Source organism: Amphiprion ocellaris, chromosome 8 (genome assembly GCF_022539595.1).
Source record: "Amphiprion ocellaris isolate individual 3 ecotype Okinawa chromosome 8, ASM2253959v1, whole genome shotgun sequence".
Lineage (NCBI taxonomy): Eukaryota > Metazoa > Chordata > Actinopteri > Pomacentridae > Amphiprion > Amphiprion ocellaris.
This window is the reverse complement of record NC_072773.1, coordinates 33,610,904-33,634,423: the sequence shown is the minus strand read 5'-3', so window position 1 is coordinate 33,634,423 and position 23,520 is coordinate 33,610,904. Positions and strand designations below refer to the sequence as shown.

General features: G+C 39.0%; 1 long non-coding RNA gene across 2 annotated transcripts in view; it reads left to right on the top strand.

Annotated features, from left to right (window-relative positions):
- Nucleotides 1-15,366: 15,366 nt before the first annotated feature.
- Nucleotides 15,367-23,520, top strand: part of LOC118470804 (uncharacterized) — a 132,774-nt gene continuing 124,620 nt past the window's right edge. For both annotated transcript variants that reach the window (XR_008602526.1, XR_008602525.1), the window contains exon 1: nucleotides 15,367-15,454. This is a non-coding gene — a long non-coding RNA (uncharacterized LOC118470804). The remainder of the gene's footprint in view (nucleotides 15,455-23,520) is intronic.

Sequence of the window (23,520 nt, the reverse complement as noted above, 5' to 3'; positions counted from 1 at the left end):
GCTGTGTGTGCATGTGGTTTAAGTTGTTTTTATTAGATGTCTGTGGGTGAACTTGTGCTCTCTCTCTCTCTCTCTCTCTCACACACACACACACACACACACACACACACACACACACACACACACACACACACACACACACACACACACACACACACACGTGGACGTTATTTGTAGTTTTGTCCAGTTTTTTTTTAAGGGTCAACATGTAAAATAATGCTTTATTCTGTGGCATTACAAGTTATTTAGCATTACAAAACATGGAAAATCTGTAAAATAACAACTAGTTTAAAAAAATACATGAAAATAAATGTGTTTTTACAGTGTATCACTTGCAGGTACCTTTTTTTTTTTTTACAGCTTCACACAGTGTTTCAACTCTAAGGCACATGATGGCTGGGTTTTTCCAGCACTTAATATGCTACAGGCAGACAAGTATGAGGCGTGCAGGTATCAGAGCCCAGCATGCCACCCACACACACTGAAGCCTGAACAGCAGGCCTGTCTGTCCGCTGAGGACACTAGATAATGATCACCTGCTCTCACCAGACAGTCTGTCTCCCCTCCACTGATAACTGGGAAACACTGATTTCAAAAGGTGAGCAACCGGTGGAAAAACAAGTACGTCTCTGGAGAGGATTGGAGGGCATTTTGAGCTTTGTTATCACTGTAAAGCTGTTAATTGGAGTTCGAGTCAGTACGTTTGTTAGGCAAATATAGGGGTCAGTGTATAATTGAGGGACTTTTGAAGTCCATGGGATATATCTTGCATACATTTTAATTAAAAGTAAAAAAAAAAAAACTAATGTTTTTATGTTCATTGTGATCATGTCTTTACAAATTCCATAATTATTTATTATGGAAATAATCACTTATTAATAAAAAATGACTGGATATCACTAAAATGTCGCATAAACAACTGTCCCAATTTAATATTCCAGATCACATGACCTGCTTTACATGATGTCATTTCCTCCTGAAGAAAAGACTGGCCAGACTCCAAGGCTTTCTGAGTTATTTAATATAAAGTAGTCAGCAGGTTCACTACAATATCTTTAGAAATAACTTTCAATTTTACTCAATTATATATATAATATTTAGAAGAATCTTTGTGTCAAAATGCCATGTGGTGTTTGGTTATAGGCGGCCATGTAGATTTTAGGCCTGAAAACAGCAAAAATGCCAACTATGATACCTGTCAACTATGTTACAAAAAGTCCCGCAATGATATATTGACCCATAGGCACTTTACATATTCAGAGATCGCGTCTTAAATATTTACTTTTTGAATAAAGTTCAGTACAACACAGATTTAATGCCACCAATCCATCCTACTCTTATCCAAGTAGTACAACATTTTGAACCAGATATTTCATGAGAAACCCTCAGAAACATACTTTATACACAATTATCCAATGAAACTTATCATGATGATATGATAAAGAAATTAAGTTTTCTGTTTGTCTCAAAGGTACAGTCAGAAAAGTATTAATATTACATTAATCAAGAGCTCAGCCTCACTCAAATTAAACAACATTTAGTTAAACTGTCTGCAGTCAACAGATTCTAACTTTGATAAAGCCACACTGACACACTTGAATAAGTAAAGCATCAGATAATATGATCAAACACAAGGGAGACAAAGCTTCTTTTGTTTTGATAGGAAGTATAAGGCTACCTGATACTTGGGTGTTTAGAATCATTAGATCAAAATATGATCCAATGGTTAAAGTCATTATTAAAACTTAAAGTAAGGAAAGTTTCAGGACACCATTCATTTCTATCAATTATATAACAGTGGTCCGTTTGTCTCATGCATGTGATCAAACATGAGAATTACGGATTCAGTTGCAGGATGTTTTTCCTCACATTTGGTATCTTCTTTTACTTTCCCTGACTCCTGAACAAATGATCCTCACACATGAGCAGCAATCAACGCTGCTAGATTCATATGTCTCAACTCCTCTCTGATTTCTCAGTTCAAAAAATTAAATAAATAAAGATGGCAAAAGGAGACTGGATGTGGTTTTGCTCAGAGAGAAAGCTAGATTTACCTCCTGATGTGATGCGAGCGAAGCGAGGCGCCAGTCTAAACACAATCTGTGTAGCTGAAACTATCTGAAACTGAGGAAGAATGCAGCAAAACTGCCAAAAAAACAAAGATCATGAGCGTCGGATTTAGACGTTTGGACAACGGGAGAAATGAAGAATTACAGCTCACAGCTTTAACTCTGAACCCAGAACAACAAAAAAAGAAACTTAAGTCAACTCTATCAGGAAACACCAAGTGATTAAAAAGCAGACTTTAAAATGACACCTTTACAATCTGTTCATATCAATTAAAGATTGAAATTTAGATCTTTTTTCAGCAGAGTTCAATAATTTTATGAATCCTTTACTGTGTTTTTTCTTTTGTTTCTACATCAGTTAAGGCTCTCAAAGTACATCTCTGAGATCTATGTGACTTTTATATTATTAAGGATCAGTTTGTCCTCGATGCTCTCTGGTTATTTCTTGCTAATGAAGAGTTGTAACAAACAAGTCGCACAATTTCTGTTGCCTGAGAGGATGTGTTGATGATGTGCACTTTTACACACAAGCAAAACAGCAATTTAAAAATGCAAATCCTTGCAGTAACTGGTCAGGGACTGATAAGAAATTAAAAATATGCAGCTCTGTATGCTGTTTATCACAAAATAAACTCTTTGTTGGTGTATTAAATGATCATATCAGCATGTCATTGTTGAAATCACAAGCAAAAACAATTGCATACTGTCGACCAAGTCAACAACTTTTAATGTAATTACATTATTCAGTGAATGTAAACAAATTTTGCAGAGTAATAATAATATCTTGCTAATATGATTTTTCTGCTATTATTGCATTAACTTTAAAGTTGCTTAGCTGAATGTTTGAGGGTCAGTTCTAACTTTATGTTCTTCTTGCATTCAGATACTTTATTTAACTGCAATTACTAGTGCATTCATGTAAACTAATTTCATTAAAAGTAAAAGTCCTGCATGAAAAATCCCACTTAAGTAAAAAATATAAACAGCAAAATGTGGCTGAAATTACATGACATAATTATATTATTAATAGTAAAGCATCAGCAGCATTTTACTGTTGTTTTTTAACTGCTTTTTTTATTGACAGGAAAAGAAGCTAAATCTGAGGATCATTTATATGACAAAAAAGTAGAAAAACAAATCTATACAAATGTGTTTTTCAGTTTTTGACTTCTTCTCTAATCTTTGGTTTTCTGATGAGATGTTGACATGTTTAATCATTTACTAAAATGAAACCATGTTAGACATTTAGAGGGGGGAACAGAACCATTATTTGCCAGAGAAACTATGAGATGTCTGAAATGTGACACTGATTACAAGCTGCTTTTGTAAGCCACACAATGTTGTATTTTCAAGCTTTTTATATGATCCATTGTGTGGTGTCTTCATCTTAAAAAATAACTAAAGCTGTTAAATAAACTCAAAAAAATGTGTACAAAGTATTGTTGGTTGGTTTGTTGTTTGTTTGTTTGTTTGTTTGGTTAGTTAGTTAGTTAATTAAATGTTAAATGTAGTGAAGTGAAAGTATAAAGTAGCATACAATGGAAATACTCAAGCAAAATACAAGTATGTCAGAACTGTATTTAGGCGCAATACCTGAATAAATGTGTTCATTTACTTTCCTCCACTGAAGATTAAAAGTAACTTCTCTTCAATGAATGGAAAATATGCTGCTCTTATCATTAATAAACAAAAAAATGTGGACTGTTTTTAGTAGAAAGGTTCATGGAGATAACGCAAAGTACACAGTAACTCATTTATTCAGTTCAGTTTTTTTTCAGGGTTTGCCAAATAAACCAACCAACCGACCGACCGACCGACCGACCGACCAACCAACCAAACAACCAACCATTATTATTCTGTTACACTCTTCAGTATCTTTTAGAAAGAAGTATTTTACTATTTGATTGCACATAAACTTCAATGCTGCAGTACTTTAACACACTAAAAGTCCCTGCTCTTTTAAATACACACTTTTATTTTTCATTCTACAGATCAATTTGCAACCAATATGTATGTTCAGTAGGAATATGCTTTTACTTGAAATTGAATGTTTTTGCATGGAATTATTGCTACACTTTTGAACAGTTCTGCCTGCACATGTTTTTGGCGAGTTACCAGCAGTCAGGATGAGCAGCTGATAGAAAAAAATAAACAGAGATTTTTCGACTTGCCACACTCAGAAACATCCCCACAGTCATACCACAAATACCTTCTATGCACAGACGGTGACTACAACAGAGCTGCACTGGTCCGGGACACCAGCCGCTCTTAACACATCATGCAGCTCAACACCTTTGCTTCTCTTCCTCCTGCATGCTGACATGTATGCAATGATTGAAGGTTGTGAGTTAGTGTATTTGAGAGTGTGTCATGAGCTTACAAAAGTTCCAAACCTGTTGAGGTTGAAACAACAGGATCCCTTGATGTTTCTAAATGAGATGAGTGATGCCCAGCTGCAGATTCGCAGCTCCATACTGTAAAGTTTTCTTGTCATTGCACAGGTCACTGGATGGTTTACTCTCCTGGAAGCACATTTCCTGTTTGAGCTGTTACTTATTTTCACATTTTGACTTGTCACAGTATGAAATGCACAGACATTAATTATGTTTCTGCATGTCAAAGTAAGTCATGTGACAGTGAGCCAGCATGCACAGTGAAACAGAAAGAGCTCTGTCCAATTTTTTAGAACTTTTTTTTTACTTACACATGGGCTCTTTCTACTCTGACATGTTCAAAATTCTTATTTTAAAAAGATGTGCTAACTCTTATATTTTTGTGGCAAATTATGGATGTTTTCATAGATTTTTTTTATAGATCTTTGGAAAATATGACTGAACTTGCTGGGTCAAAAATATCCATACAATAATGCTAAATGTCCCTTGACCATTGTATCTTTGATGACTCTTCAGAAAAATATAATTTATTATGTTGGGTTTTTGACACTGACTTGTTTCTTCATTACAGTCCACAGGTTTGCGATTAGGTTCATGTCAGGACACTGAGGAAGCCAATCTAAACATTATATCAAGCCTGATTGAACCAATTCTTTACCATTTCTGATGTGTGCTTTGGGGTCATTGTCTTGCTGAAACACCCAACTGCGTCCAAGAACCCACCTTCTGGCTTATGATTTTAGGTTATCCTGAAGAATGTGAAGGTAATCCTCCTTTATTGTTTCCTTTGTGTAAAACACCACTTCAACTGAGAACAAAACACTGGCAACAAAACAGAGTATAATACTTCCATCACCATGGCTGACAACATAGTTTAAATGTCCAGTGAGAAGTTTGGTAAACAACATCCTGAAAATTTTGAAGCCAAAGACAACAAAAGGAAAATGCATCCCCATATAATGCATTTTTGGTGATTCTTGGTTGACTTTTGGCCATCCTGATCAACGTGTCACCAGGTTCTGTGGCATAACTGTGGCAGTTTAGCAAACAGTTAGCGTCATGTAAATATGTACTTGTGAATTTTATTATGTAATATTTGATAAACCATTAAAGTTTATTGTTGTTTTTGTGCTATGAAGTTTCAGTTCAGGTGAATTTAGAACATACTGTGGAGATCCGATTACTGAATATAAACTATATGGAGAAAACAAACGAGGGACAAGCAGGTATGTAATCTGACTCGTCACCAGGACACCTGCAAAGCTGCATCAGTGATAAAAGGAAATGACAGCATGTGCCGGGGATTCTGTCTAAACAGAAGCACATGTGGTCGACCACAGCCAACTGCTTTACTTACAGTAGTCATTTCAGGCACCACTCCCAGACCTCCCTAATCCGTGGATTACCAGAGGGCCTCTCCGTTACTGACAGACCAAACAACACCGGCTCTCAGACAGACCAAAAGTCAACATGACATTGACACAAATTCGAAACACATAAATGTAATGTCGTGTAATGTCATCACTGTATGTGGACATTCCACAGGTAATAAATATGACCGTTTTTGCACTCATGTGCCATTTCTTGGTGGCTAAATTCCCCTGCTAGGTGTGGCTCTCGCTCAGGTGATGATTTACTCGAGTTCCCGTTGACCTGAACTTCCTCCAACAATGCATCTTTTCGCAGGGTTCTACATGACTGCCTGTCAGCCAGCCCTATGCCAGTCTGGTCCTGCAGCCCACATCTCCAGTGAAACCACTCCCAACCCCCAGTCAGTGTTGCTGTACGTCTTTTCCACTTCCTCAGATCTGTTGTTTGACGCACACATAGTTAATGTTACGAACGACTCTAAATATATCCTGATGGCAAAAGTTTCTCTTAATGATGGAGTGATGGAGATAAAATGTCTCAGCTTCAACTTTAAGGTTAAAAAAAACATTGTTACACTCTCCTGTCAATTATCAAAATAAGGAAGCTGCCAAGATAAAGTCAGCACAGATTCCTCAGTGACACATTACACAGTGGAAACTCAACTGTTGGTGGAATGATCATCATCCACACAGACTTAAAAAACCTCAGTTTAACCTGTAATAGCCTCAGAATGACACCCAAAGTGTATGTTACTCAGTTTGCACTTTTCAAGCACCTTGTTGAGAAATCACTGGACAGAATCAACCTCACAAGTGTTTCTTTTTGACTTGTCTCTTCACCCCAGATCGGCCTGCTGCCGCATGTGCGCCCTCCGTTTAAAGGCTGTTCAACAAAGTCATGCTACAATACCCTCCGCTCTCTCCTCTTTCCACACAGCAGCTGGCAATACACAAGCTGATCTAAGATAGCAGTAAGGTGTATGACATCTCACTGACAAATGATTTCCATCTAACTCAGAGCCTCTCCCAGTTGGCAGGAGATGTGTGACTGAAGTCAGATCACATAGGGACACTGCCAAATACTAACCTTGCCTGAATGATCAGTCTGCATGTTCCCACTTGAAAATATGAGTTTTCTTATTTGCATGACAATGTTTTCACCTCTTTTGTAACCTTTGTTACTTTTATCGCAGTAATTAAAACCGACTGGTCGCATATGGATTTTTAATGAAAGAAATGGGGCATGTTTTTGGTTCAGTAATCCTGCAGGAAAACTACCTTTTTAAAAAAGGGCAAATTGAAATATCCAAGTTTCTAAAATTTTTATTCATTCAGTCAGTCTATATGATTCAAACATCAATGGGATCACAAACAAGCTGTAAATACACAAACAAAAAACCATGTCAGCTACACCTATTGTTACAAGATCACATGATTCAAGAACAAGAAAAGCACTTAGAGAACACAGTGCTCTGCCAAGACTGTTCATTCCCTGACTTTGACCTGAGCACAGGCGTATGTTCTGCATGTGTAGGTTATGTACAGATACCGAAATATGTGACCTAAAAATGTAGCGGGCGACGAGAATTGAAGGGACTCAGAAACACCCCCACAATTTAATTAATTGTTCCTTGTATCATGGATTTGTAGTAGGGTCGCAATCATGCGATCCCCAGCAGGCAGCTGAGGTAGTGTTCACTTGTTGTCATAGTTACAGTGATGCCTTATCATCTCACAATGATACAGAAATCTTTAACAAATCTGTGGATCCAGATTAGAAGCTGCATCACTGTCAAAATCTAATGAGCTGGTCCCTTTGACCGTCCCTGAAAATTTCATCCAAATCCATTAGTCAGTTTCTGGGTAATCTTGCTAACAGACAAACCAGCGCCAATCATCACATAATTCCGTGAGTAACAATGCCAATGTCCTGAAGAAATGACTGCAGCCACTACAGGTCACATGATACAGATTTTTCTTGCTGTATAATTACATTGTGGTTGAAAAATACACTTTTAATAAACAAAGAATTGGACTTCTGTCCTTTCTGGGGTCCAGTGGGGTTGGACGTGCACATAACTCACACTGCTTGCTTTGAAAGTTGTGAATTCAGTAACTGTCCATTTGTGCCATCTTGTGGAGATGAACAAAAAAGACAACTATATTCAAGTTGAGGTACTTTTTTGATATATATATATTATTGTTTGTACTTTTTTGCAATTGTTGGACAGTTAATAGTTAAGAGACAGAGAGGAACTAAGGGGGAAAGATTGAAGTATGACATACAACAATAGTCCAAGGCCAGACTGGAATCATTTTCATTGCAGTTACGTGTCGCACCAGTGTTGGATGTAATGCACTAATGTAATTAGAACATTTGTCTGTAATGCATTATTGTTCCTAATTTCAGTAATGAAATTATACTTACGAATCAGTTCCAGTTACAGTCTGTGCTTTTATTTTGAGGCAGTGTAGCTGTCCGCCACTGACACAATGATTCTGTTACATGTACAAATAAACCTTGTTCTTAGCTCATTTCCCAGTTAAGCACTTTTTTCTGGTAGTTTTTCATCAACTTTGCTGTTGGATTTGAGGCAGCATTTCATTAAAGAGCATAAACAAAATCTCTCGTGTATGTCCTCTTTACTAGGAGACGGATTTGTGTTGATATGTGGGCATATGAAGGGTTTATTGTTATAATGTTACCTAGCAACTATACGATAATGCATCTGAGGTGATGCTGTGAAGTTAGGCAAAAAATGAGTATTGTAGCAAGTTAGGTGTCCCTAAAGTCTGGACACAGAGGCAAAAATACATATTTTAAACAAGTGAAATTGTTAACAACATTTTATTCAATATAGTAATCTTTTAATATATTGATTTTAATATATATTTGAGAATTAATCAAATATATATTCCGTATATATTTAGTCTGTAGGGGCAAAACAATCATAGTTGAGAATTCCTTTGTGTCCAGACTTTAGGGACACCCTGTAGATTGTCGAAATGGAGAGTGAGTTTCATCATTAATAATTTTAATTAATTGCGACCATTGCCTTAAAAAAGAAGTAATACAACATAGAAATAACATCTTAAACTTTCTTGATCAGCAGAGAGGAAATTCAGGGGCAAAACAGAAGTTCAAATTAAAAGAAAATAACTAAAATATCTAAACTAAATAACTAAAACTAAATTTAAAAAAGCTAAAACTTAAAACTGTACACCAGCAAGATAGGAAGACATAAAATGCATCTTGTAAAAAAGTCTTGATGTCATAAAAGTTTTTTTTTATTAGCACTGCAAAACTACAAGCAAAATTGAATTACCAAGAATAAAATCCTAAAAAATAAAATGTTTTCTTTGAATAATTTTCTGCTTCAATTGTTCTTCAAAAGTCTGGCAGCAGGTGGCAGCAGACTGACACTCTTCAAGACTGCAGAGTAAACGCATGAATCCTTCCAGTTTTTGTGGAACCTGAAGAAGCTGATTGAGAAGATGTACTATTACATCTTTTTAGATTTTATACTTACCTGAAATTTAAATACAGTGCAATGTTTTATGTTATGCATGCAGACAAAATCTCCTGAAAATATAAAGAAAGATGATCATAAATAGCAAAGCAAGGTAACCAGGAACCTAATAATAATGCTCATCTTATATATTTTATATTTACAGGTTTGTTTCATCTTGTGGTATCATGCCAGTGAATGCAGCACTGGATGTATTTAATGTTTAATCCTATGCAGAATTGCACCATTTTTATGCCAATCTTAACCTGAGACCTCAAAAACAACAGCTAAACATGTAGGATGGATGATCCTTTATGTGTTGATACACTGTGGGGTGTAAGCCGTCACAAAGGTCATTCATACAAGCATGAATTCAAGCCTGAAAACACCTCGGTGCTTGAGGAATGTTTTGTGTTATGCACCGCGGTGTTATGCACATAGTCTGAATGCTCCTTGACTCGGTGAGAAGTTTGGTAAACAACATCCAGTGTTGGACCTGGTGCCCCCCTCGCATTCTCCATTCCAACACGTCCCATTCCAGATAACTTTGAAGTCAAAGACAAAAAGAGGAAAATGTATCCCTGGGGTGTTTGGAATTTGTGTGAGGAACCACAAAAACAACACTTCATCAAGGGCACCATTCAGACTGGTGATCAGCAATATATGGGGAAATTCAAATGAGAAGCATTGTGTGAAGGGGGAAAAGCCAAAGAGATTTGTCTCGTCCGTGGCCCCTTCCTCCTTTTTAACCATCTTCTCATGAGTGACTTTGATGTGGACAAGATGATTGAAAAACAAAGCAGCGTGGCTTGATTCAATCCCAGCGGAGAATAGGTTGGTGAGATGAGTGGGTGGGCAGGGGAAGGCGAGGGGGAGACGCAGTTTCATAAGAGACACACAAGAAAATCACATTTCAGCCAGTGTATCAATCTGCCAAGGAGAGGAGGGGAGGGCGAGGAGGAGATATGGAGCTGGGCAAAGTGAGCTGGGTGTGAGAAAAGGAGCTCCAGTTGATCTGTCTTTAGAAAAGGCCCCCCACTCTCCTGCTGGGTCCTGCTCAGCTCTTGTCCTCCCGGTACAATGCTGGTGGAGCCGCTACCCCCCAAGAACACCCCCAAATGCCCTCCATGTGCTGGAGCTGCGCTGACAGCCTGGACCCCAGACCCCAGCATATGGAGGCCAGACCAAGGGGGCTGCTCTCCAATGTGCTCCCCAGCTGGGGCTCTGCTGGAGTGGGCAGCGAAGCCTCGTGCAGCCACATGCTCTCTGCTGGCTCGGTTCACTCACGAAATTAAAGTTTCTGATGAGCGCAGACAAGCTGATGACAGGCAGGATTACAACACAGTTCACCCAAGTTGTGGAAAGAAAAGCAAATTTGGGTGATTCCATCTGAAATCATCAGGGGGCTTCTGATGAAATGAAAATGAAAAATATGTGCATGTTAAGAAAGAAATATTTACCATTTCAAAACTCCAGAAATCTGTTTCTACTTGGCTTAAGCTAAACCAATACTTTTGTTTTAGTGGTACAACTTGTCATACCTGCTCAATCAGTCCTGAAACTTCAACAAAAATAACTTTCTGATCAACTATTTCATATGATAAAGTACTCTAATTGTTTTGCTTTGTATTATCACAACATGCAACTACTAAAATATCATTAGTCAACTTCTGCATTATGAGCTTTTTTTGCTAATTTGCACTCAAAGATGGGAATTTTTGTGACGGCTTCAATTTATTTTTCATATTTCAACTCACCCATGATCAGAAATTCTTTGATCTACTTGTCCAGTGTTGTAGATTCTGAAATAATTGCATGATGATATATAATGGTGAAAATTCCAGGCTTTTATCTTTAATAGTTCCTGAGGTACCTTTGTTTCAACATAGCCTCAAATTTCAATGCAAAAAATAAATAAAATGCGCTGAAAGAAAGTAGATGGGTATTTTCTAAAAATATCTTATTTTGGCAAGTACTGGATTTATTATATCAAGTTAATATTTCACAAATCTGTTTTTAAAGTCTGTTAAAAAATGTATAACTTTTGATAATATATATATACGGTATAATATATAACATTTCTGCATTAAAATGTCTCAAAATTACTAGATTTATGTGAAATCTTTAGTTTCCTTGCTTCCAACTATGTTTAACACAGAAAAAGACATCATTTGTAGCTTTTTTTTAATAATAGAATGAAATGACATGAGTATATGTGACTAAACATAAAGTGATTAAAACTTTAATACACTACCCCGTTTGTGAACATGACTTCTGCCTGAGCCACCAAAGACAACAATTCCCATAATTCCATGCTACTTCCTGACATCATCAAGCTATGTCTTTTGTTATTGTTTTGATTAAGAGGCAGAAATTGCATACGGTGTCTTTAACATCACACTGAAACATCTTAAATTGAAAATGAAAAGAAAATATCAGTAATGTTTGATAAAATAAAATAAATACAAACAGCCACATTCATGTTCATGCCGCCATCACTGATACACAACCACAGCACCAGCTCATAAAATCTAAGCCCCCAAAACACCTTTATTTACACTTTCACGCAGTAAAAAACCATATTAGTGCCGTGAATCAAACTATGAACCAAAGTACACTTGTCAGTAGCAGTGAGAGCTTTAGTTTTTTGGCCCGTCCTCAACCCCTCGATTCTGACATGAACTAATGTTGACTCATTGCAGAATATGTGGTCATTCTGATGCTAATGGCAGCTTTAACCACCTACTTAACCACATAGCCCTCCGTCTCTATACAGCTCCACTCAGCCTGATAGCAGTGCGTGTGTGTGTGTGTGTGTGTGTGTGTGTGTGTGTGTGTGTGTGTGTGTGTGTGTGTGTGTGTATGTGTGTGTGCAGAGAGTAAAGAGCAGAGACAAAAAAGGAAAAGTGATAAGACGAGCGCGCCAGGAAGAAGTGCATGTGTCACCGGTTTAGAATAATACTACAGTAGTATTGGGATGTTCAGTACAAACAAGGATGTTGATTAAGGCAAGCTGAAGACGCTTTTGTTCACTGTTTAGCATCTTAGCGCTTTGCTTCTGTCACACTCCGGACTGTTCAAAATGATTAATGATCAGAGCGACCGTGTTTGTTACCTGTCTGGGTGGCTTTGGCTGTCAGGCTTGTGTTGGTGGAGACAGGGGTCACCAGTTAGCGCTGTGACCCTTTAATACCAGGGGGATGCTTGCTGCTTGGCCTGGCATGCCACAATACAGTGTCGGAGCAAGGACAGGTGGTCATTAAAACTGGCGTAATCCCTTCCATGAATATCTCCGGGGCAGGAAGACAGGAAGAGAAAAGCGAAAGAGAGACGGGGAGGGAAAGACAAAGGGAAAGAGACAGATAGGGCAACAGGGGAAGAGAGGGAGAGTTGAGGGTGGGGAGCGTTTGATGCTTGGACCGCAGGGCTCTTTAGCACAGTCTGCGGGCCGCGCTTCAGAGCGGATGTGTTAACAGTTTCAGGCTCAATGGAGGGAGAAATCCCCACAAAGGGAGGTGTACAAATATTGTGGGAAATCCGTCCGCTCTTTAATATTTCATGAAGGCCCACAATCTATTCATGGGACTCCATTCCTTTGGAGGGGCCCACATTCAGGCTCACTCCGCGGGCTCAATGGGCAGCCCTTAATTGAGTGCCCGCTCATTCTTCGTCTCCCTGGCAGATTGTTCCCCATGAAAGCCCCTGCCTCTTCATCCTCCTCTTCTTCTCCCTGAGAGTGGCCAAAGAAAAGGGGGCATGCCTTGCTGGTGGTGCATGTGGGAGGGTAAAGGGAGAGAGGGGGTAGGTGTGGATCAAATATGATAATGGGGCAAGAGGGGATGGTAGTCCGCAGAGAAGCGGGGGTAGGGGGCTAATCCTCAGGGTGGGTGACGGATAGGGTGACTGCATTCCCCTAGATGGCAGGAGTGTGTATCGTAGCATGTCTGTGTTGGTGGAGGTCGATGGTGAATGGTTGCATATGACTGCGTGTGACTGCCTGGTGGGCGGGTTAATGCTGCGTGGCACAGGAAGTGCAAGTTTGTGTGAATTTGCCTTTAATTTCTGCCCCTAATACTTCAAAAATGGCAAAATTTCTAAGGAAAATGGATCCAAAACACAGAACCAGAACATGAAGTACAACTTGGATGAATGTTTCTTTATAATCAAAAGCAGAGATCCATAGATTCCATCCATTATCTAGACGCCGCTTAATCCTCATAAGGGTCGCAGGGGAAATGGAGCCTATCTCAGCTGACTTGGGAGCAAAGACAGGGGGCAAGCTAGACAGGTCACCAGTCTATCACAGGGCTACATATAGAGACTAACAATCACACTCACATCCATACCTACAGACAATTTAGAGTCACCAATTAACCTGAACATGTTTTTGGACTGTGGGAGGAAGCCGGAGTCCTGCATGCACAGGGAGAACATGCAAACTCCATACAGAAAGATCAGAAAGGCCAGGATGCGAACCAGGGACCTACTAGCTGCAAGGCGAAAGTGCTAACCACCAAGCCACTGTGCAGCCCTCATAGAATTCATATGTAACTGAGACGGACACACACATTGTGTTTGAAGTCCTGTCTCTTTGGTATGAGCTACGAGACCCCTTTTATACAAGCATCACTCAGTTTAGAGCAGCTGTTTCATGATTTAGGTCCCTTTCAGACATGGAATATGGAACATTGCTGGTTTCATCAATTCATTAAAGTGACGTCATTCTGTCATTAGTTTTACATTGTTCTTCACGGCCTCATTTAGATATACCCTTCACTATGCCAGAGAGAACTGCAGTACGCATGTGATATTTGTCATTCAGGTGAGATTAGACATTTCACCAAGTGATGCATAATACATCGTAATGCAATAACAGACTGAATCTAAACTAACAGCAGCATATCACAATGTCTAAATAACTAGCAGGGTAGCTTATTTCTAATTCATTCAACAGTAAAACTCAGGATCCTGACTGATCCTTTTTCCACGTCAGGGAGGATTTATAAATAAATACTACTCCTGCTACTTTGTGCATAAATGCATACAACTTTATCTGTATTTAGAGATGTTTGTGGATCCTACTGCTATCTGATGCTGCAGGTATTTAATAGACAAAGTAAATAGTGCGAAACAGCTGGAAGCAACAAACTAAACTGCTATTCTGTGTGACAGCTCACCTGTCTGATGTAAAGACATGTAGGTCCACATAGGGTCACTTTTCTTTGCAGGCAACAAACTTCAACTCCTATTAACATCTGGTGAAGAAAAAAAGTTCAGTTACATGCAGTGTTTGTGAGTACAATTAATCTTATCTAGTGCTTGTTGTTGCAATTTAAAGTTTTACTATTATGAACATTTAATTTTGCAGCATAGTAGATTTTATACATCGTAATGTGACACGCTAATATTAGTGCTGATGTGCAAAAAGCCTTTCATAAGTCACTTGACACAACTCAGACTACTGTTACTTGTGTGTGCGTCCATTCATAAATGTGATGGTTCAGGTCAGACTTGTGTCATATTGAAAGTAAAAATTACATAGAAATGCTACTTGGTCTGAACTGGCTTTTTACGAAAAAGCGACCATTCAGACAAGATGTTCACATGTTCTGTTGCTGTCAGATTAACAGAATGGAGTGCATGTCTTTATGAAGCCCTTCAGGGAGTTTTCCAAAGTTTGAAAAACAAGAAACAGGAAGTGACGGCTGTTTTGGAATCAGTTTATTGTTTGCCCTTTTGCAAATAGCCCACACTTATGTAGCGCCTTTCTACTTTAGTAGAAGTAAAAACTCTTCATAGTTTTGCCCATTCACACACCAATGGCAACAGCTTCCATTGTTCACCTAACACTGCGGGGAGGACAGGGCTCAAACCACCAACCTTGTGATCCGTGGACAACCTGCTCTCCCACCTGAGCTACAGCCTCCTTGTGTTTGTTCTTCAGTATCACCTGGTGGTAGCAGTAGCTTAGCAGCACTAGAAAGGAAGTGAGGTAATAAAAACAGGAAGTGCTGTTCAGGAAGAGCTTTTCCATGTGATGTAATCAGAGTGAGACCCACAGAGCATCAGTCCTCTTAATCCTGTGCGTGAAAGTCCACAAACCGACTTCATCTGTAAGTGATCAGCTATTTACAGTTATATCAACGTGTTTCTGTTATTTCCTGGGTTGAGTACAGCACCACACATACAGCCTTTAGTCTCTTCCTCTGCTGCCCATCATTAGCTTAATGTGGTCATGTCCCTTGACTAATAGTCACTGCCAGTCTCCGGTTCAACCCCGGAGTTGGGATATTCCTTTTCCGGTTAAATTTGGATTTGTAAAAGTGTTTTTGGATTTACAAGCGACAAAACACACTCCGGAAGTGACAACGAGGAGCGGCTAATGCAACTTTTGGTTGTTGTTGATGGTGAACCAAGCGAGCTGCTGATGTTTTGCCCGTTTTGTGGGGAACATATGAACCGATTGACGCGGTTTTGTTTTTCGTGTGGTCGGTCTTTAGAGTGTTTAAATGGCGCAGATCAGACCGACAGAGTGCATAAGCCGCTCCTCGTTGTCACTTCCCGTTCAACCCCGGAGTTGTGACATTCCCTTTCCGGTTAAATTTGGATTTGTAAAAGTGTTTTTGGACTTGTAAAAGTGTTTTGTCGCTTGTAAATTTGTCTCGGAAGTTGTAAAAGTGTTTTGCATTATGTAAATTTGGTTTGCACCTCTCGGCCACCGTAGTTAAGCTAGCTGTTTAGCTTAAAAAAAAAAAAAAAAAAAAACAAATAAAAACACTCCTTGGAACAAGTTTTATTCAGGAAATTTGAAAGAAGGGGACATTTAGAAGCCGGGAGGAATCTACTGACCGATACTGAGGATTGTAATGGAAAATGTAGGATCCATTTTGGGTGCTGTGTGCTAAGGCTAGAGGCTAAATTGTTTGAGTGCCTCTTTAAGTGTGGTCTTGTGACAGATTGTGAATTCAGTGCTGAATCGTTTGACTACTACATGAACCCCAAGTAGTGAAGCTTGTAGAATCTCATGTCATTCAGTTTGGCATCTTTTCACTCTGATACGTCCAACCATCTTTATGTTCACCCAAATGCTTTTTTACCACATCACTGCTACATTATTTGATTCATTTCTTTTGGTCATCCGTTGTGCTACACAAAAGGTAAATTTCAGATGTGAGGAGTCGAAAACCCAGATAAACCCTCGATTGAAAGAACTCCGTTTGGTTGTAACAGTGACTCAGATCTCAGTGTTATTCAAACAGTGTGGATGAAGACCTTGCACATGAATGTTAAGACTCCATCATAAATGTACACCTCATGCTTGCACTGAGTGCTTCATCCAGCCTAGTGTTCTGGCTCTAGGTGGACGGCCAGCTGGGAGTGTGACCTGAGGGCTTGGCTGTAGTCAAGGATCCTATGGGCCTCCAGCTGCAGCTCGGGCTCCTGATCCCTGATTAAAGGTCATCCTGCTCCTTCTAAGGGCCTGTAAGACCCTGGGAGCCTGTTTCGCTCCCAGTGACTCCCCTTCTCCACTCCGATGTGTGTCCAACAGGCTTATGCCGGCTCATGAGGGATGCAGAGAACCTGCAGAGAGGAGTCTCAGAGAGGGGAAAATCCTCCACAACACTAACCCACATTCACACACAAGGAAGGAGCTACACACACAAACACTGGATGCATAATTTATCCTCATGGTACCACGCCTGGTATCCAGCCCAAGCACCCCTGTGGTGGAGTGTGGCAAAGCCATGCTAAATGGATTCTGCAGAGGAAGAGATTTAAAGCTTTCATAGTGCTCAGTGTGTTCCAGGCGGCCGCATCTCGGGGCTTTGATGGATTGTTCTCGGGTTCATTTCTGGATTTTCTGAAAGATTTTGTAGCAGTTGCGATCCACTCAGTGCTGCCAGGGTTAACTGATATTAGGATTTAATTCTGATTTATATTTGGATATCTTGTATGTGCTTTTTAAGGGGTTCAGCCTCTGTTGTAGCTCAGGAGTTTGGTTGAGTTTTGACTCTTAAGACTATTTTCTTTCTTGGTGGAACCACATCCACACTCTGCTTAACTTTTATTTATCAAGAAAATGGAAAAATAAATACATAGTGGCCCATCTTGCCTGCAGCGTACACATAACTTCTTCAATCATGATTGAGAAATGCAGTTGTATTTTGACTCTCCTGCAAGGCGACAGTGTTTTACAGAAGCAATATTGTGTGTCAGGACTAGACTTGGAACTCACTGTTGTACAAGAGCATGGAAAAGGGAAGGGCTTGAGATGAATGTTCTAATATGATTGTACTGTGCTTGTTAACCTAACAAGTGTAGATGATTAAATTCGCCGACTTAATCCTTGGCGGCCCATGGGTTCAGGAACACTCTAATCCAGTCATGTCCGGATATGGGACACTTTCACCATGCCGCTCCACTGGGCCTTTGTATCAGCAGGTATTAACACCACAAGTGCCGCCTTAGACTGAGATGGGCACATGATTAGGAAAGTACTGACCGGCTAGGCTGAGTGCTAGGAAGACGGGTTTTTATTCACCAGTGTATAACTTTGTGCAACTTATTTCTATAATTTGTTTTCAGAATGTATAAGAATGGATCAAAGAACACTTTTTAGTATGCATTTCATCAACATTCAAATACATATCCTAATTCTTTTTTTACATACGTCCTCTTTGAGACATTGCTGTTGATTATTCAGTCCTTAAAGCTGCATACGAGCTTTATTTGTCCCATCACTGGTCTATAAATTAATTCTGCTAAGTGGCAGCACACAAGCCCCCTAATTATTTCTACTTTTACTATTGGGCAGGGTGTCACTTAGATAAACAGAGCGGAGGTTCATCTCATCTGGTCCACAAAACCCCAGAGTGTGCCGCTACCAATGGCTCCGCTGAACTCTGACCCTGATGGGTCACGGAGAGCATTTGTCCCTCGGTAATTGGACAGAAGGGCCCTTTCGCTCCTCATTTAACCTTTGGGGTCCAAATCTTTTTTCCCCAACTACCATAAAGTCCCTGGTCCTGACCCAGTGTTTTCAGGCCTATCTTTCCACCCCCATCACAGCCCTTTGAAAGCTGGAGAAAAGCTGGAGTGTGCTTGCCCTGTCAGAGACAATGGCAGAGTTAGTGACCCCTGACCCTTCAGACTGAGGCCTTTCTTTCCGGATCAGGCCGGGCCTTTCGCTACGGTAGGTTATTGCTCCACAGCTTGGCAACAGAAAGAGGGTAAACACTTGTTAAGATTCTTCTTCTCCTGGCTCACCCCCCAACTTCTTTTCACTCGCGGTCGCTTGGCTTATATTTTTCTTATTTGGGGGGTTTGTGGGCCTGTTTACGGACGGACAGGAGCTGACGCAGGCTCTTGTTTTATGTTTCAGGCAGCAGCTTCATAATCCATCATTCTGACAGCTCTTTGTCATCAGTCCAAAGGGAACAGGAGTCACAGTTGCTTTGAGCAGGGAGGAAAATGCACTAGGCAAAGTAATGTAAATGGTTTAGACGTACATCTGCTTGTGCTTTGAAGAATTTGGATGCTTTGTGGAAAAAGCACATTTTTGGACAAAACCAAACTGTTTAAAAACTGTTATATAGAGGCAGCAAATGTGTAAAATGTATCAAGGCATGAAAAAACAAATCAATCTGGAATGATATTCACACTTTTACAAGTAAGATTTTAGCTTTATTGTTCAAAACCTGAAAAAATATCTTTAATTAGTGTTAGCTTCACTGTATCCCGTTCCAGAAAGTTCATCTGTGCTGTTTTAAAAACAACATGCAGAGGTTTAACTGACTGTATTGGGGAATAGAATGAAAATACTTTATTGATCCCCGTTACATTAGCAAGCACAAAGAGTAAAGTGACCACCACCATAAAAGATAATAAATTAACCCTCGTGTCGTCCTGCAGGTTTTGAAGTTTGAAAATGTGGAAAAAAAAATATTTTCACAGTGAAACTTCTGATGTCCACATTTTCAACATTTTTGGGAAATCTTTGAACATTTTTCGGTGAAAAAAAGAAATGTTAAAAATGTTTCTTAAGAACATTCACAAATAAATCTACCAAAATCCAGCAAATTTCACTGGATTTTGGTTGATTTATTTGTCAATGTTCTTAAAGAAAATATTAGTAGTTTTACTAATATATATGTAATCACTTTAGATATTTTTAGGATTTTTTTGGAAGATTTTTACTCATTTTTTGAAAATATATACAAGAAATTTCTTGCCAAATTTGAGGATTTTTTTTTTTTAAATAAAACTTTTAAGGGAAACTTTTAAGAAATTATTGGAATTTTCTTCCTGAAGGTTTTGCAAATTTTCAGAAATGTGGGGAATTTTTTTGCTGAATTTTTGGATTTTTTTAAAGACAAGGAAATAATATTTTTTTGGTGCCTGTGAATGAGGACAACGGGAGGGTTAGTAAATATATAAGTTGAGATATCTATTAAAGTAATATTTAAAAAAAAAGTGCAAAAATGCACAATAAAGTGAAAATAGATTAAGTCCAGAAACAATGATGCAACATGTGCAAGTAAATAATTAAAGCTGGTTAGTGCCATGAGATTAATTCTGAGTTTCGAGCTTTCGGGCCTGTTGGAATATTTTCAGTGTGATTTTCCTTTTCTTTCTTTCTTTTTTTTTTACTCTAAATCCACCCAGAAGTACTTCCTTTCCTTAATCTCTTGAGTGCTGCCCTGAATCCTTGCGTATCACAGCGGTGTTACCGTGGAGACCGTCCTGTCGCCCTCCCTAACGCTGCACTGGTCACTGAAGAGACGACCGACCTCGTGTGTCCAGATGCTGAGCATGCGGCCGCGACGAGAGCAGCATCCTGTGAGGTGGCCGCAGCCATATGGGCTGAAAAGGGAAGGACTCCTCTGGAGCCGCTGGCCTTCTCCTGGGGGACAGAAGCCCATTGTCCCTGCCCTGCCCTCCATGCCACTTAATGGTGCAGAACAGCATTGTACAGTATTGTAAACTGCTTTCTGCTCCTTTCTGCCCTGTCGGCTCCTCAATAGCAGGGCCCTCTCCCTCTTTCCCTCTCACTCCCTCTCACTCAGTGGGTGTTTTAGTGCCCTCTTCTTTCATCCCTTTCTTCGGCCGCCTCCCCCCTTTGCTACTTTTGCTGGGTTGCTCAGTGTTCTGTTGAGTGATGGTCTAATTGTCAAGGAACAATTAAGCCATCTGATTTCTCCCCTCTCCTCTGGTCATGTCTGCTTTGTTTTAGAATGGGGCTGCCTTGGTACAGGAAAGGGCTGGAGGTCACTTCAATATCTGTCTGGGCTTTAGTGTAAAACCCTCACCATGTGGTCGTAAATGAGTCAAAACTCTCCCAACAGATGTCCATCTACAGATGAATATCATTTTTCTTGCTGTTAACTATTTTCCTCTTAAATCAATTAACAATATTCATGCATTCTGACCTGTAACTGCTTGTGGAGAGTCAGATCTCCCAAAACAGGGAGAAAGGTGATTTATTGGACCCTGTCTAATAATCAAACTACTTTCAGGCCTCCTCCTTGTAGGTCCAGTAAATCTGTCTGTGCCTCTGTAGACACCAAGAAATATGTTCCCTTTTAATAGACAGGTGAAGCAAACAGCTGGGAGACAGCTTTGCCGGGGGATGTCTGTACACTTTCTCCCCCGCCATTCCTATTGTTAACATAATGTCACATCTGTGACCCTGTCTGCTCCCTTCTTCCATTTTGTCTTTCATCCTCTTCTCTGCTCATACTTTCCGCTCAATTTCATACTGTCTGGGTTCCTCCCTACACGTGGAGGCAGGACTCTGCTGCAACAAGATGACCAGACCCTCATGTCTAATCCTGTTTTAATTTGGCCCTCCTCCACACACAGGCTGCTATTTTTCACCGTCCACAGTGAAAAACAGGGAAATTAAACTCAATTCTTAGACACATGGATTGAGACTATATATGCGCATAATATTACTGATGTTTTATCACCAAGTTTTGAGTCTGCAGGTTTAGTTCCACCCTCAGTAACCTGTTGGTTGAGTGATCACAGTTTTAGGTGAATGTTTTTCAAAAAGATTGCAGCTGACTGAAGTAGCAACAGAACTTATAGGTCTACAGTTTTGATCAATATCTTCAGAGCAGCTCAGTATAAAAATGAGATAGCTGACAAATTAGAAGAAAAATATGAAAAACCGAGAACAGAAATAATGTGATTGTAGATAAGACAGATCCCTTTGGGGATTCAGATCCTGTGGCCTCTGTAGTCACCATATCTCAGCTTATTGAACTGCTTTGTAAGATTTTGGACTGATGTTTTAGAAAGCCTTCTTCTCCACAATCATCAAAACACCAAATGAGGGAATATCTTTTTTTTTTTTTTTTTTTAAATGCTGTTGAAGCCTCCAGGAAAGCGCTGCAGAGACTTGAAAAATCTTTGCAAAGGAGCACTGAAGTTATTTTTTTTTAGCTTGAGTATCTTCCTAAAACATGACTCTAAATTTTCATGGAATATATCACATTGTAAATACAGCAGAGTTGTGCCTAGATAAAATATGATACTGTTTTGTTAAATATTATTACCATTTTTTAAATTACAGATACCGTGTAATAAAATCACAGATTTTTTAACTGTAAAAACACAAAACAAATTAACCAAAAAAAGAGTTAAAAATGTCCACATCAAAATTCTGTATCTTGAGCATGTTTAAGCATAAAATTACACTATTTTTTGCTGTATTTAACTGAACTAAAACTATTATTATTTTACAGATATTGGCTGTTATTTGAATGAAAAATGATGACAGAAACAAGCCAAAAATGTACAAAATGTCCATATCAAAGATTTCTGTTTTTACAGATAGTAATTTGTTCTCTTAAAATGTGTGACTATAAAGTTACATTATTTTAGTTTAAAATAATATGATTATATAAGTAAGAATACAATTAGTTCACAGATATTTGCAGTCACTTTGTGTTTTTTTATTTGTTTAAAAGTTTTTTTTTACAGTTTTTGAACATTACAGCATTCCACTGTTTTTGCATTTTTTACTGGGATTTTTTTTCCCTGGATTTTTTTATTTATATATATGTTTTTAATGGTGTGTGTCCAACTTCGCTGTTTTAGAATCATGTTTTTCTGATGTATGATTGTGATATATGAGATATTTTAGTTTCAGTTTGAAAAGGGAACTTTCAGGAACTTTCTAACAGTCTGATGATTTGATAATCGCTGCTGAAAAATGACACTAAGAAAACTTCAGACATATTTGTTGCATTGTTTACTTGATTTAGTCTAAAGTACAACTTTGCACCACTGCAAACATATGCTTTTATCATCATGTGTGCATGCAATGAGCAGTATATAGGGGAATGTGTAAACTTAGCACTTGCTCATTTGGATTATGTAGTTACAGAGCTACTGATAAATCAGTTTCTCTAAGATGGAGGCAGCTTCTATTTGACGGATTTCCTCAGTTGTCACTTAAAGAAAATCTTCTTTTACGTAGCTCATGTCTGATCGACAGTCTGTCAGTTTCTCTCTAGGTCATTTCATTAGCTGGTGAGGTTTGTCTAAAATCAGCCCAACAGCACATGTAATCCTACAATGTTGTCTTGATTGAAGCATTTGGTAATTTCCAAATGTATTTATGTGTAACAATCTGCACATAGATAAGTCTCCAGTGATCACAGTACTCTTTGAACACTGTATGCAGATATTAGCCTTATTGGTGTGTTATGGGAGTAAATGTGTGTGTGGGTGTGTATGAGACTGTAATCAGGATAAAAGGTAGGTAAAACACGTTCACATACACTTCTTTAACCAAGTGACTTGCTTATGAGCCTTTAGCAGAGATAAAGAATGAAGTAGGTGTAATATTCCTCCCATTTCTAATCTCATTATTTTTGTTTAAAACAATGTGACTCAGAAGCTATGGCCTCTATAGTCACCATATCTCAACTTCAGTAATATTCAAAATCTGGAAAAAGCTGTAACCTTGATATGATGAAGATGATGCAGTTGTTGTCATCATGCACGTGCAAAAATCTGTGAAACTGCACATTCACTCATGTTGTCTGGGTTGGAGCATTTGGTAACGTTTGGTTTTTGTTTATTTCTCACATGCGGGCTAACACATGGTCAGCTGTGCAAAGAAATGTTCTGGACAAGAAGAACCAACCAATTCCCTGTTCACAACAAT